We start from the raw sequence: 16,421 nt of genomic DNA on the forward strand, positions 1-16,421 counted from the left end.
GCCTTCAGGATGTTGTGGCCACACAGCAAGAAGGCATGAAGAGGTTTATTACTCACATAATGAGGCTTCCGGGCTTCCCAAAACAGGTTTGAAAATGGCTTAAGACAGCTAGGAAAGGAGACGGGCTTGGGGTTTGTATTGTGTTTAGGGGAGGGGCCCAGGTAGGAGCTACCATACATGGGGAGGGGCTTGTGTGGTTTGAAACTCCTGCTGTGCCAAAGTTGGGAGCACCTGAGCTTATCAGCTGGCCCGGTGATGCCAGGCACAAGGAGAAGAGAAAGAGTTGAAGCCAAAAGCTGTCAGAAGTCGAACATCAAAAAATGGAGCCAGGGATTTCCCTGGTGGCACAGTGGTCAAGAATCCGCCTGCCAATGCAGGGAACACGGGTTCGAGCCCTGGTCCGGGAAGATCCCACAGGCCGCGGAGCAACTAAACCCACGCACCACAACTACTGAGCCTGCGCTCTAGAGCCCGCGAACCACAACTACTGAAGCCCGCGAGCCTAGAGCCTGTGCTCCGCAACAAGAGAAGCCACCACAATGAGAAGCCAGCACACCTCAACAAAGAGTAGGCCCCCGCTCGCCGCAACTAAAGAAAGCCCACGAGCAGCAACGAAGACCCAACGCAGGCAAAAAATAAATAAATAAATAAATTTACTAAAAAAAATGGAGCCAGACTCCACTACAGAGGGCAACCCTGGGAAACTTTGAGTGACCTTGACCTGCTCCATCTTTAGTAAAGCACTCCAGGCATGTGCTGAGGTCATTGCATCTAATTTGCACCTGGTGGGAAGGCATGCAGCCAGGCTTTCCAGAGTAGCTGAAAAAGGTCAGGGAATCCCAAAACCCCACACAGAGCAAACAGCTTTGTAGAAGACCTATTGGACTCCTTGGTGGGTCTGCAGCCCCTCAGTGGGAAGGTGAAGTCCAGGTAGTTTGTCCTCCATCTGGGAGCTGCTGTCTCCTGGACATCACAATCTGTGTGAGGGAAGTGTAACCTCTGCCTGCTTTAAAGGATTCCATGCTTTTTTGCCTTTGTTACATTATTTGGCTCCAATTTTGGATTATATCACTGGGCGGTGATAATTTAATCAATCTCTACCAATGTTCTTTACATTGACTTTTTTGTTGTTGTTTTATTACTAAAAACTTGTTACAGTGAACTTTCTTGTACACGTATCTGAGTAAATCTCCACTGATATATCTATGGATTGCTAAATCAAAAAAAATTTGCATTTGGGGGGCAAAAGACAGGAATGAATAGACATTTCATCAGAGAGGATGGACACATGACAAATAAGCACATGAACATATGTCCAACATCAGTAGCCATTAGGGAAATGCAAATTAAAATCACAATGATATTACTACACATATGTCATAATGGCTAAAGTTAAAAGATAATGACAATACCAAATGTCAATGGCGAGGATGAGGAGAAACCAGGTCACTCACACTTTGCTGGTGGGAATGTAAAGTGGTACAGTTACTCTGGAAAATCGTTTAGCAGTTTCTTATGAAACTAAGCATATAATTAATAGCCATACAGCCCAGCAATTGTACTCTTGGGCACATATCCCAGAAAAATTAAAACTTATGTTTACATATAAACCTTATGTGAGTGTTTATAAAAGCTTTATTTGTAATAGGCAAAAACTGGAAATAACCCAAGTATTCTTCAGTGGGTGAATAGTTAAACCAACTGTGGTACATTCATATCGTGGAATATTACTCAGCAGTAAAAAGGAATGAAATATTGATACATGAACAACTTGGATGAATCTGAAGGAAATTATGCTAAGTGTTTTTACATGCTATAGGAATCCACTTATATAACACTCTTGAAATGACAAAATTACAGAGATGCAGACTAGATTAGTGATTGCCAAGGCTTAGGGACAGGGGTTGGGGAAGGAGGGAGATGGATGTGGTTATAAAAGAGCAACAAGAGGAATTCTTGTGATGATAAAACTGTTTCATCTTTTGATTGTGGTGATAGATACACAAAGTTACATATCTGAAAAAAATTGCTTAGAATTAAACACACACATATACAAATAAGTACAGGTAAACAGGGGAAATCTGAACCAGACTGGTAAATTGTACCAATGTCAGTATCATAGTAGTCTATAGTTTTGCAAGATGTTACCTTTTGTACATGAGATCTCTCTATATTATTTCATACAACTGTATGTAAATCTATAATTATCTCAAAATTAAAAGTTTAAAATTTTAAAAGTTGTAAAATTCTTACCTTATGTACAGTCTATTTTCAAACATCCCCAATTATCCCCATAATGTAGTTTAACTTTTATTTATTTATTATTATTTATTTAAAAAATAAACTTTTATTTTTAATTGCAATCAATTTCACCAAGTTGTCATCTGGAAAGTCTAGACTAATTTACACTCCTACATGAAAATGGCCATTTCTTTATACTCTTGCTACACTGAGCTAGTTTTTTTTTTTTTTTTTTTGGTTGTGCTGGGTCTTAGTTACAACAGGTGGGCTCCTTAGTTGCAGCAGGTGGGCTTCTTAGTTGTGGCTCCAGGCTGAGCTAGTTATTTTACTTTTATTTTCTGCCAGTCATACATGAAAAATAGTAAAGTTCTTTATGTATATTCTGAATACTAAACACTTATCAGATATATGTTTTGCAAATACATACTGTTGTTATCCCCATTTTACCAGTGAAGAAACTGAGGCACAAAGACATTAGGTAGCCTGTCTGAGCCCATGTGGCTAGGAGTGGGAGAGCCAGTGTTCAAATCCCAACATTTTGGTTCCAAAGGGAGGGCTTGAGCTCACTCACCAGCACTGTCCTCAGAAAAGCAGGCTTAGAAACAAAGGGTTAAGGGCACTTGGCTCAGAAGCCTCATCCTCTCCCAGCTGAGATGGCTCTACCCTGCAGTCCAGGACAGACCAAGTCATGACTGGTTACCAGACTCTCACAGGCTTTCCCGGGGCTAGCCTGGCCCAGGGGTTGAAAATGGCAAAGTGAAATGACCAAGCCCTCTCCCCTCCGACACCCGGCAATGCCTGGAGGTCACTGCCAGCGCTTGTGCTGCCCCTTCTGATGCACACATTCTTTCTAAAGGGAGCTGAATGCCTTCACTCCGGTTAGAGTCTTTCTCGCCTCTCCCTCTAAGCTTACATTATGTGTCTCACCTCTGACCAGGCTTGCTTTGCTCTTGCTGAGCAATTGACAAGCAACTGAAGAAAGACTCTCTTATTTTCCTCACCCTCTAGTTCTTGTGGTTGGCAGCTTTCCTCACTTATCCTGTCTATTGATCAAGAGCAGCTGTGATGGACAGAAGCAGTAAGGGATTCAGTGTTGAGTGCATGGGAAACTTCAATGACCACAGTAACGGGCCAGTGCAGGGGGACATGACGGCATAAACAAAAGCAGGTGAACGACACCACAAAGAGCATTTCAGAGCAGGAGAAGGGCACGTGCAAAGGCACAAAGACAGGAGTGAAGACTCTGAAGCATAAGCAGGGTGTGTGTGAGGAGCTGCCAGAGAGGCTCAGGGTGCAGGGAAAGGGCTGGATCCTAGAGGAATCTACAGTGAGTGGGAGAGAAGTCCAAAACGGCTTCCAGCTTTTATTTGTTTAGGGGGAAATTAAGGGGCTGAGTAAATTCACCCCAAAATAATGTCTGCTTTTGAAGGGACTTTAAAATCAGGACGTCTCCCAAAGAGCTAGAGTCTAGGATGGAGCACATCTTCCCCCGAAGGGTATGTGCTCATCAGACTTTCCATACCCTTCAAAAGGGAATATGGAAATTCCCACTTTCCACTCAGTTTCATTCCTCCACACATGTTTAAAGAAAGAAAGGGACATAGTTTAAAAGCATGATCTTCATTGTCAGTAATAATATCTGACTTATGTTGGACGTTGAATATGAGCCGGGCACTACGCTAAGTGCTTAATTGCATTCCCTCATTTACATCTCACAATACTCCACAAGTTGGATACTTGAATAATCCCCATATTATGGATGAGGAAACAAGTTAGGTTCGGAAGCTGATGGCTGGCCCAAGGTCAGACAGCAAGGCAGTGGCACTCGGGTCTGTCTGTCAGGAGCCCACACACTTGACTGCCAGGCGGTGCTGCCTAATGCTTTCTAATGAAGGAATTTTAATTCCTCTGTCAGTGGATATTTTGCTTCAAGTCAACTACAGTCTTTTTTTTTTTTTTTTTTTGCGGTACGCGGGCCTCTCACTGTTGTGGCCTCTCCCGTTGCGGAGCACAGGCTCCAGACGCGCAGGCTCAGTGGCCATGGCTCACGGGCCCAGCCGCTCCGTGGCATGTGGGATCTTCCCGGACCGGGGCACGAACCCGTGTCCCCTGCATCGGCGGGTGGACTCTCAACCACTGCGCCACCAGGGAAGCCCAATTACAGTCTTTTTCTTACCTCTCAGATGAAATCAAATCTTCAAAGAGCTTTCAAATGATCATTTTCATCCGGAAGCGTTTAACCTCACTCATTCATATTTTATTGTCTTGATTATCAGCCAAAATTAACCAACTCTCTTAAGCATTTAAAATCCCAAGCAGGATACTTCAAAAATTCATGTTAGACCCTTTAGGGACACTGTGATAACCACATAAGTGATGAAGTCCATCACTAAAGCTCTTCCCAGTGACAGAGTAATACCATCCAGTGAAAATATTCTTTTGAATAACTAGTACCTAGTAATATCATTGTTATATTTTTATGCAAATTGTAAATTTTTTCAAAAGGTTGAATAATATCTTGTGGGGTGGAATAAATCTCACTTTTCTATCTTTGGAAAGAGAACACGAAGAATGACTTTGGGGGAACGAATGCAAAACCTGTGATGTCACAACCAGATATTTTCAGAATTTGAGAATGAAATGGCTTAAATCAGCTAAAAATGTGGTTCTAAGAAGACGCTTGTCAGCAAAGAAAAACTAGTGAGTGATTTTCTGGACAGGATTAAAATTTATGATGTGTATGAAGAGAGTTCAATGCTTACGGCAACAGTTCCTCAAGGAACAGCTCTGAACCCTGTTGCATGTCTCATATTACTAAAGGGAAAGTTCTCTGGGTCTTTCTGTGTTCATGTTTGAGTTCTATTTGTCAAGAAGAAACTTCTTCTGATGCTTTTCAACAAAAGGCAAGTCCAAACGTCACAGATGGCAGAAAGTCCCATTAAGTGTTCCCAGAAAGCAGACTTTTGGAAGCCATGGTCAGAAGTCATCCTGACTCCCTAGTGTCAGGGATTTCTCAAAGAAATTATTAGAAAAGAAAAAAAAAAGTTGGTTGCCATTGTCAAAAAGGATGACCTCCAGGACTAAAAAGATAGCAACCAAAGATGTTGTCTAAAAATATTACACTCATAGATAAGTTTAGCTAAAGTGAAATGGAATTATCAAAAATTTCAGGAGAAATACAGTTCACAGATACCGGTTATCGGGGCAAAAATTGCTCCACAAGAGGCACCAGAAAAGAAAAGTCCACATACATAATGCCAAGAAGGGAGAAACTGGTCAGGAATCATTGCACCTAATGATGAAGCACAAGTCTATTTTAAGCCAGACTGCAATAATTCCCTACAGCCCAAAAAAAGTCACCACTGGGGACGTATGCCAAGACCATAACGCGCCAGAATGAATTACCTCCAGATCATTTGTCTGAAAAACTAACTACATGGACAAAACTAGCTGAGGAGAGACTTTGCAAGAATTATCACTAGGGGAGATAAATTCTGCAGATGAGCCTGGCTAAGGAAAATCCTCATGAATAATGGCCAATAGAAAGCAATTTCATGAGAACAGTTAGCCAGGGGAAAAATTCCTCAATATTCATCACGGTCACAATCAGTGTATAAAACCAGTGTTTATGAGATGCCTCAAAAATCAGTTGCTGGCCTTAGAAAGAGAAGTTTCCATCAAGAGGATTGGCCAGAACAGATGTTCAGAAAAGTCATACAGAAAAATAACGCCCAAAGGTCAAGATGTTTAGAATAAAACCCTCAAAAGAGGCAGGATCTGAAGAATGGTTTGTTGACTCAATGAGAAATGATAAAGTCCTTGAGGGACTTCCCTGGTGGCGCAGTGGTTAAGAATTTGCCTGCCAATGCAGGGGACATGGGTTTGAGCCCTGGTCCGGGAAGATCCCACATGCCGAGGAGCAACTAAGCCCGTGAGCCACAATTACTGAGCTGACACTCCACACCTACTGAAGCCCGCATTCCTAGAGCCCACGCTCTGCAACAAGAGAAGCCACCACAATGAGAAACCCATGCACTGCAACGAAGAGTAGCCCCCGGTCGCCGCAAATAGAGAAAGCCTTCGCTACAAACTACAAACTACAGACACCCAACGCAGCCAAAAATAAATTAATTAATTAAAAAAAAAAAAAGAGAGAGAGAGAAAGAAAACCTTGAAATCTGGAGAAATTTAACAATTGTTTAAGGGCAAGCCCCAGGGCAGAGGTTGTTAGGGTTATTCCTCAGAACAGTCAGTAGTCAGGTTTACTGAAGGGGTTCTGCGGGGTGATATTCCTGAGAACATGCCTTGGGGTACATTAGTATTCATCACTAGATCCCTTCAACACAAAACATCAAAAGCATTATCATTGTCATGGGTAAAGCTACCAAACCAAATAAAGAACCTTAAATAAAGAACAAATTTCTCAGCAAATGTCATCACAAATAATAGTAAGTAAGTCTAGTCAAATAATGCCATCTGGAGATAAAAAAAAAAGGTTCAAGCATATGATTAGTCAGGATAAAAATCTTGCAAGCAATTCTTTAGGAGAGGAACCAGTAATGCATACTTTGAGCCAGGAGCTTCTCCCCAGCAAATGCTGTCAGAAAATCTATGGAGAGGATCCAACTCAGTGAAGTTCCCTGGCAAACACGATTCAAAGGAAGAAAATCTTTAGAAACAGGTAGTCAAGAGAAAACATCTTAGGAATTGGGAGTAGTTTGGAGCAAGGCTGAGCTGACACGAGCTCATGATGCCATATGTTTGTAGCCCATCAGAAAGAAGTACTCTGCACATTCTCTGCTGCAGAAATGACCTCTCCTGAGGTAAACTCCGTTATCTCAATTCATTTCTTTTCAGAAAAAACAGATAGCCAAGGTAAAGTAAATCCAGGCCAAGTAGTTCCACAGATGTCATCTTGTAGTGCAAACCCTGTAGTCAGTGTCACCCAAGCTAAAGCTTTAGGTCTTCCTTTTGTATTCTATGACCCATTTCTGGAAAGCCATGAAGGCATGAACATTTTCTCCACTTCAAGTTTAATTTACTTGCCTTTAGTGATTCAAAAGAAATCTTTTCAGAAGTTTTCACGAGAGGTAACTCCAGACTAAGGTTAACAAAGCTGATAGATAACGGCAAACAGAAATGAAAGTCACAGCATCAGAGAATGAGGTCAGTTGGGATGAAGTACCTAACGGATAAATGAGAGGAGTGTAGCTCCTTCTCTCAGTGAATAATGGAGACAAAACAAAAAATAAAAAACTGATGATAAGATTGGCCAATTTCTACTTGATTTTCATCCCAAGTAAATTGTTATTTATTTGGAAAGCAAGCAGCATAACCTAAAGATTAAGAGCAAGAATTTTGGCCTCCACAAGAGCTGGGTGCAAATCCACGCCCCGGCACTTACTACCTGTATGGCCATGAGCAAGTTACTTAAGCACTTTGGGCCCCATATGCCTGCCCTTCCTAAAATTAGAATTCTAATAAGCTTCACCACGTAAAGTTGTTTTGGGGTTTCCATGAGGCAGTACATACAATACACAATAGCTATTGGCCATGTTTCTGCAGTTTAAACTGGCCTCTGAAAACCATAGCATTAAAAGTGATTATGCATGGGCTTCCCTGGTGGCGCAGTGGTTGAGAGTCCGCCTGCCGATGCAGGGGACACGGGTTCGTGCCCCGGTCCGAGAAGATCCCACATGCCGCGGAGCGACTAGGCCCGTGAGCCATAGCCACTGGGCCTGCGCGTCTGGAGCCTGTGCTCTGCAACGGGAGGGGCCACGGCAGTGAGAGGCCCGCGTACCGCCAAAAAAAAAAAAAAAAGTGATTATGCATATTTTATTTTAGTGTCTTATTCCACCTATTAGTTCAGCCTCTTCCCTAGCTTATTTTTGTCATCCCTAATGATATGCCAGGTGAGCTCACGCACGATGCCATGTAATGCCTCTCCCACTCAGTGAGCTTGCTCCGCAGGCTTCTACTCTCTGAGGAGTGATTTGAAGGTTTCTGCCACCAGGCAGTTGCTGTGCCCTTCCACCTCATGACGGCTGCTGCCGCACTGCTCACCCTCCAAGGGCTAACCCAGCACCGCGTCCCCAGAGGCAGAGCCCTGGGCTGTGGGGCCTTCTGGCAGAAGTGGATCTCTTGCCTCTTTGTGCCACCCGTTTTCACCTGGTCATTGTTGCCCCCAGTCTGGAAGAAGTCTCTTTGGAAATAGCTCTTGCAACTTCTGATGGCAGCCCCTCTGCTCTCACAAAGTAAGTAAGACATGAGAAAGAGCTTTTTAATTTATCAAGCTGTATAAAGATGTGTGTACAGAGTTGTTCATTAAGATAAGTTTATAAAAATGAAAAACCCGGAGCAATCAGAATGTCCACCAATAGGGAGAATGTGGTACAGCTAAATGATCACATGATTTTTATGTATGTGTGAGTGTGTGTGTGTGTGTGTGTGTGTGTGTGAGAGAGAGAGAGAGAGAGACAGGTGGGAGAAATAAGAGGGGTTTGAAAGGATGCTGTAAAAAAGGGTGGATTTCTTCTCCTTATTCAAAAACTATTTTTATTAGACTCAGAATCTACATGACTAAAAAGAAAGCTTCTCTCCTTTTTAATATTTCTTCCTCCTGCCTAAGGAGTGCCCTTCAAGAACCCAAGGGAAGGGGAAGAGGTTAAAAGACAGACATGACTGGAGGTTGCAGGGCCCAACCTTGATAGCCCACCACCAGGGGGCAGCATCAGAGAGACAAGGGCAGGGGGGCCTGCGAGGAGCTCCACGTTTCTGAACTTTTTCAAGCCCTGCCTGCCCACCTTTCCATCTAAGGGTTTCATTTTACATAAGCGGCCAAATGAACTCCAGAATCTTATGTTATTCTATCCCCGGTTCCAATCTGCTTAGCATCTAAACTTTTCTTAAATATTTGAACATTTCCCAAACAACTTCACAGAACAAAAACAAAAACACACAAACATAGACTGACAACAATTTTGAGAGCTGATTACAAAAAGAGTACTTTGATTTGGTATTTAATTTCTTGTATATTTCAGAGTTAGATAGATAAAAGATAGATAGCACAAAAGGCATTACTGGAATTCATCATGGAAACATTCCATGACGACTATTATGCAGCCATTAAAAGCAATAATGTAGGGCTTCCCTGGTGGCGCAGTGGTTGAGGGTCCGCCTGCTGATGCAGGGGACATGGGTTCGTGCCCCGGTCTGGGAAGATCCCACATGCCATGGAGCGGCTGGGCCTGTGAGCCATGGCCGCTGAGCCTGCGCGTCCAGAGCCTGTGCTCCGCAACAGGAGAGGCCACGACAGTGAGAGGCCCACGTACTGCATAAAAAAAAAAAAAAAAGCAATAATGTAGAAAGATATGTGTTGGCATAGCAAATGTATTATCTTAGAGTGTGCATGTGTGTCTATACATAGAGAAATATATAGAATGATGGTCATTTAAGTGATAGGAATACTGCTGAATTTATATTTTGTTATACTTTTCTGCATCACAAACTTCTTTATAATGATCACAAATCTTTTATAAAATTAAAAAGAAATAAAACTATTTTCTCCATCGGGGAAACAAAATTTACTTTTTAAAAGTAAAATTTATCAATATGAACCTGAGAAGCCCCAATTTTTTTTTAAGTGTAAAATGTACATTTAAACTTGAGCTTTCACTGTGACTGCTAAATGGATGCTTAATTCCCAGTCCTTGTGTTTCCACAGAATTCTTCTAGACCAACCTCCAGATGGGACAGTAATGGAGTGAACTCTTCTGGTTACTTGCTCCACCAGTCCTCCCTCTAGGAGGAGAATTGACCTCTCTGGCTGTTGAGATCGTCTGGCGCCTGAGAGTCTTGGGGTCACATTTCTCTGCTGGGCAGAGGGAATGTATTAAATGTCACACTGTTTGGGATTTCTTTTCCTCCCTGATCCCTTGAACCTGTCAGTACTTGTCAGAGGCTCAGCAGGTATTCACGCTCTTGGTTTCAGCTTCTCCACCTACAATTTGGTGGGAAAGTCAGGCTTGTGGAGGGAGATGGGAGACACTACCACATTCTTCATTTAGCAGCTTACCTATCTCTGAACACAATCGTAAATAAACTATAATTCCACTGAAATGCAAGGAGAACCCATTGAAACTGCTCTCTTGACATAACACTGCCCTTCAGATAATTATTATTTTAATGGCCTTTGAAGTTGCCATTATCCATTGCTCATGACAAGTATAATGATCACTAATACAACCATCATTAGCTAAATGCTTCTAACTCTTTCCTACCAGGCATAGCCCTTCAGGGGTCTCATGCTCAAGAAGTCAGTCTCTGCTATATAGACATTTCTCCAAAGAAGACGTATAGATGGCCAATAGGCACATGAAAAGGTGCTCAACATTACTAATTATTAGAGAAAAGCAAATCAAAACTACAATGAGGTATCACCTCACACTGGTCAAAATGGCCTTCATTAAAATGTCTACAAATAACAAATGCTGCAGAGGGTGTGGAGAAAAAGGAACCCTCCTACACTGTTAGTGGGAATGTAAATTGCTGCAGCCACTATGGAAAACAGTATGGAGGTTCCCCAGAAAACCAAAGATAGAGTTTCCATATGACCCAGAAATCCTACTCCTGGGCATATATCCAGAAAAAACTCTAATTGGAAAAGATACACCCACCCCAATGTTCACAGCAGCACTATTTACAATAGCCAAGACATGGAAGCAACCTAAGTGTCCATCCACAGATGAATGGATAAAGAAGATGTGGTACATATATACAATGGAATACTACTCAGCCATAAAAAAGAATGAAATGATGCCATTTGCAGAAACGTGGATGGACCTAAAGATTATCATACTAAGTGAAGTAAGTCAGACAGAGAAAGACAAATACCATAGGATATCACTCATATGTGGAACCTAAAATATGACACAAACGAACTTATCTATGAAACAGAAACAGACTCACAGACATAGAGAACAGACTTGTGGTTGCAAGAAGGAGGAGCAGTGGGGGAGGGATGTATTGGGATTTGAGGTTAGCAGATGCACACTAGTATATATAGGATGGAAAAACAACAAGGTCCTACTGTAGAGCACAGGGAACTATATTCAATATCCTGTGATAAACCATAATGGAAAAGAATGTGAAAAAGAATATATATATGTATATATATAAAACTGAATTACTTTGCTGTACACCAGAAACTAACACAACATTGTAAATCAACTGTACTTCAATAAAATAAATTTTTTAAAAAGTCAGCCTCTGGTTATTCCGCCCATGAACGTCCACCTCCAACTTCCAGTACCCTCTGTGACACTTAAATGAGTTAATTCACATAAATCTCCTAGAGTGGTGTGCCTGAAACATAGGAAATCCTCAATAACATCAGCTGCTGATGCTCTTATTGTCACTATTGTTGTTGTTGTGCTAGAACCATGTAATTCTAAACCTGCAGTTGTGTTGCTGCGGGGGCTTTCCCCCAGCTCCCCACCACTTCCACGATTTTTCTTTCTCCCTTTTCCAGCCTGTGTTTCCTTCCACAGCCATGTGGTGTCACCAGCACTTCACAAACGTTCATCTGAAGTGGCTTGTTCATTTCAGCAACAGGATCATGCCTCTGCTTATAGAGAGCCAAGCCTCATCAGACAGATCTTTCCGTGGATGGCAGAAACGTTTCCTTTATATGTTTGTTTTCATGGAGATGTATTTAGCACTGAATTTTGTGTAAAGTACCGCTGCTTTAGCCTCCATATTTCTTGTTAATTATGCTGAGAAGATAGAAGCACACCAAGGAACAACTTGAAAAGAATAATGGTAATTTATTGAACACCTGCCAGGTGCGGGCACTGTCCTAGGAGAGACAAAGTCCCTGCCCTCCTGGAGCTTACAGAGTAAGCTGAGCCAATGATGAAGATGAAGCTAGAGGAAGGACAGAAGCCACGGTGCAGATCACCTTGTATAGTTCAGGATCTTACAAATCTGGCCAGCCCCAACCTGGGTCTGAACTGATAGCAGCCCCCAAACAGGCAGCCCATGTCATGATGCTGGGTCACGTTGTCTAGGGGGAGCCAGATATCCTCAGGCTTGTGTGACTTGTTTCAGATGTGAGGTGAAAATTTTGCAAATGCTATGATGTGTCTGTATGTGTGTTTCCTTTGGTCATGTGTGCATCTATCCAGTCATGTGGAGATGAATTAAAACCCCAGCTCTACCTTTTCCTTGCTGCATGACCTTGGCCAAGTCACTTATCCTCTCTAGGCCCTCAGTGCTCATCTTTAAGTGGAGGATAGCAAGGCTTTCTTTACAGAACTGAGATGAGGATTACCTGAGATAACGTATATAGACCATTTAGCACTGGGCCAGACAGATCATGAACACATGGTAATTGGTAGTTATTAGCTTCCCTATTATAACAATTAAGTTAACCCAAAACCACCAGGTACCAAGTATGAGCCAGGTACCGTGCTTGGCTCTGCACAGAGCAGAGAAATCAATCCAACATAATCCTTGCACTGAAAGAGCTTCTAATTCAATAGAGGAGCAAATTATACACCAAATAATGATCATACAGACTGACTGGAATCACATGCCAAGAGAGGAACCACAAGTTGTAAGAGAATCCAAGGCAGGAGAGTTGCTGTGAATGTAGGAAAGGAGAATTAGCCTAGACCTTTGATCTAAACACAAGTAGGGGATGGAGGGGGCAAAGGTCAGACCCATGGACCCAAGATGGTGCAGAGGGAGCCAACTCCACCACCCAGGGTTGCTTTTACTGGGAAAAACAGAACGCAGGCGGCAGCCTACTAGGAGTGCCCATGCAACATCCTCAAGAAAGCTTCCTTCTTCTCCAAGGCTTGCAGTAGCTGACAAACTGGGTCATATAGGTGCCCCCTTAAGGTCTCACAGACATCCTGTGAAGAGAGAAGCTGTGGGTCTGCTCACAGAAATTTCCAAAGTGCCAGAGAAAGACTAAGCCCCTGTCTCAGGTCCTAGAGCCTCCTGCATTCATGACCACCTGAGGACACATTCAGCAAACCGCCTCTGTGACACAGTGTCTTTATAGCCCAGAACTACACAAATCGACCTCTAGCACAGATACTTTCCTTCTGGGAGGGTCAATGAAGTCTTCAAGAATGAGGTGACTTTGATCTGGGCCTTGGGGGGATTTGGGGAAGATGCTCTAGAAAGAGAGAAGAGAGAAGTAAGACAGAGGCAGAGACTGGAATGCACAGACCATGTATACAGTGTACATCTGGTAAATTATCCTACTCTGCTGGAGCAGAGGACACCTGTACTGTTGACAATATGTCCAGTTTCCAAGTGCTTCAGAGAGTGCTTACATTGTACGGGGTTCTAGGCTCAGGTCCGGCATACCTTATCTCATCAAGTCCTCACACACTAGATACTGTTATCTGTGTTTTTCTTTAAGAAAGTCTGAGTGAGATAAGTGACTATCTAAGGCTACAGAGATAAAGCCTGTTAAAGTGGAATTCAGCACTGACCCTAAGACTTAAGTCACTGTGCAATCTTAGCTTCCAATAAGATTGGAAAAGTACCTTAGGGTTGGGTGAGAGAGGGCCTTGAATACCTAGCAAAGAACATTGCATTCAGGGAAGTGCAAGCTCTAGAGTGAGAACATTTTGGAAATATCCGAGGTTGTGGTGGAATCTCCTTAAGCCTGAGCAGAAAGGTACATGCAGACCCAAGCCTACACACAACCGAACCTGGGGAGCAGAAAAACTGATTTGAGGTAAGGTGGTGTCTGCTGGGAGTGTGACTCCAGGGCACAGAGGAAGTCTCCCCAGGTGCTGGGTGTGCTCACTCTGCCACTCTTGGACAACAGTCTGGGCTTCTGTCATCTTTAGACCCAAAGGGCCACGTGACTTGTTTCCATGGTTATACACATTTGTGCCCAGTAAAAATGAGCCAGCCAGGAGGCTGATGAGGAGAAGAGAGTGGAACTGATGAGAACTTAGTGTCTCGCAGGGCCTCCCCTACTGCCCTGGCTCTCTTGGGACCACCATGGGGGGCCTTGGGCTCCTCCCTTCCTTAATGAAGGAGCGGAAACTCACTAGAGCTGCTGGAGCATGGAAAGCATCCAGCCGTGAGTCAGGTCACCTTGAATGTGGATGATGACCTTGGGTAAATCTTTGCGCCATTTGTAAAACAGTAGGACAAACCAGGTGATCCTGAAGAAACTTTGTTTTGTTGTTTTCGTTTTGTGGTTAAAAAAATGCATAACATAAAATTTACCGTCTTAACCATTTTCAAGTATACAGTTCAGTGGTGTTAAGTATATTCACATTGTTGTGCAACTGATCTCCAGAATTTTTCCTCTTGCAAAATTGAAACTCCATTAAACAAGAACTCCCATGTCCAGCCCCCTTCTGTTTGGTAACCACCATGTTATGTTCTGTTTCTATGAGTTAGACCACTTTAGATACATCGTATCAGTGGAATCATACAATGTTTGTCTCTTTGTGGCTGGCTTACTTCACTTAGTATAATGTCCTCAAGGTTCATCCATGTTGTAGCATGAGACAGGATTTTTTTGATGCCTAAAGCTCAGCTTCTCTGTACATCAGTGCCAAATCAAATCTCGGAGACAGAGTTTTGGGTGAAGGAGAAAAGGATAGCTTTATTACTTTGCCAGGCAAAGGGGGACACGGCGGGCTCCTGACTCAAAAAACTATGTGTACTCACTTGGAGAGGATAGTGAGAAGTTTTATAGCAAAGAGGGCATGATCAGCTCATGGACATTCTTCTGACTGGTTGGTGATGAGGTAAGTAGGAGTCAGCATCATCAACCTTCAGGTTCCGACTGGCCTGGGGTCTACATGCTTGTGGGCAGCATACCATCCTTAATCGTTAATCGTTAACCTCTCCCACCTGGAAGGGGTTTCAGTATCTGCAAAACAGCTCAAGGATATTGTTGTGTGTATCCTTTGATGGGGAACGGGGTGGGGGGGGGGGACCTTGTCCCAAGGTTGCCCTATTGTTTCTCTTGACTGTTTCTCCCTGGTCTCACATCCCCTCCCTTCCCTAATTAACAACTGCTTGAATCTGCCCACTGGAACTCAGGGAAGGTCATGTAGGCTGATTGAAGGATATTTCCTGTAATCAAAGAAATGGGGGAACACAGAAAGGCTTGTGCCTGGGAGCCCCAAAGGGCCCTGCTCAGTATCATTTAAGGCTGAATAACATTCCATTGTATATATATGCCACATTTTGTTTACCCAGTCACCAGCTGACAGACATTTGGTTGCCTCCACCTCTTGGCTACTGTGAATAATGTTGCTATGAACATGGGTGTGCAAACATCTTTTCAAGGCCCAGCTTGACTCTCAGGTTTAAGATGCAATTAGTTTGGTCGTGTGTTTTATTACTGCTTTCTTTAAACAAATAAACAAACATGGAGCCTTTTGAAGAGTGAACTAATTGAGATGAACACTTCAGATGCTGCAGGGTGACATTAATTTGGGAAGTTTAAACACTCAAAGCTAAGATTTTGGCACTCAACAAAGTCCCAAAGCCGCAGCACCAGGAGGAGCTAGAATAGCCCTAAACTGGGGCCTTGCAGAGAAAGCCCTGGCATCATTATGCTCTTCAGTCACAACATTATCTAGGAAACCCTTTCAGCAGAGATAATGGGGATCTATCCGTATAAATCATTTGCTGGATGAGTTATGCATTGACTTGTTGGAAAATACGGGAGATTACATGCCAGGTGTGCAGGAAAAACATTCTTCAAATTCAGTCACGTATACTATACCCTCAGGGAAAAACATTTAGGATCCATACAGTTTCCCTTGAAATAAAGGTTTGCTTTTCCTCTCCTGAATAGCATGGTTGAAAGGTCTGGCCAACAATCAGGCTGGCAGGCATGTTACTAAATATTGGAACCTCTGCTTTCAGCACGATGACTCAGTGGGGTGGTGGGTGTTTGTTAGATGATTAATGTTTCAGTATAGGTGTGCCTGCTGGTTGGGGCACAGAAGTAACTTAAATCGCTAATCGCAGAATCCTCTTCAGAGAAAACTGTAGTGAAACCTGGCTGAGCCATTGAAACTCTCCGCCCTGGGTTTTTGCGACAATGAGAATGCCTCTCTCAGGATGGTAGGGGGAGAGCCAAGCCGTTCTTCTTAATAACACTTGCCAAGCCCTTGGCTGGGAGT

Source organism: Grampus griseus, assembly GCF_964374135.1.
Source record: "Grampus griseus genome assembly, chromosome: 16".
In the NCBI taxonomy this organism is placed as follows: Eukaryota; Metazoa; Chordata; class Mammalia; order Artiodactyla; family Delphinidae; genus Grampus; species Grampus griseus.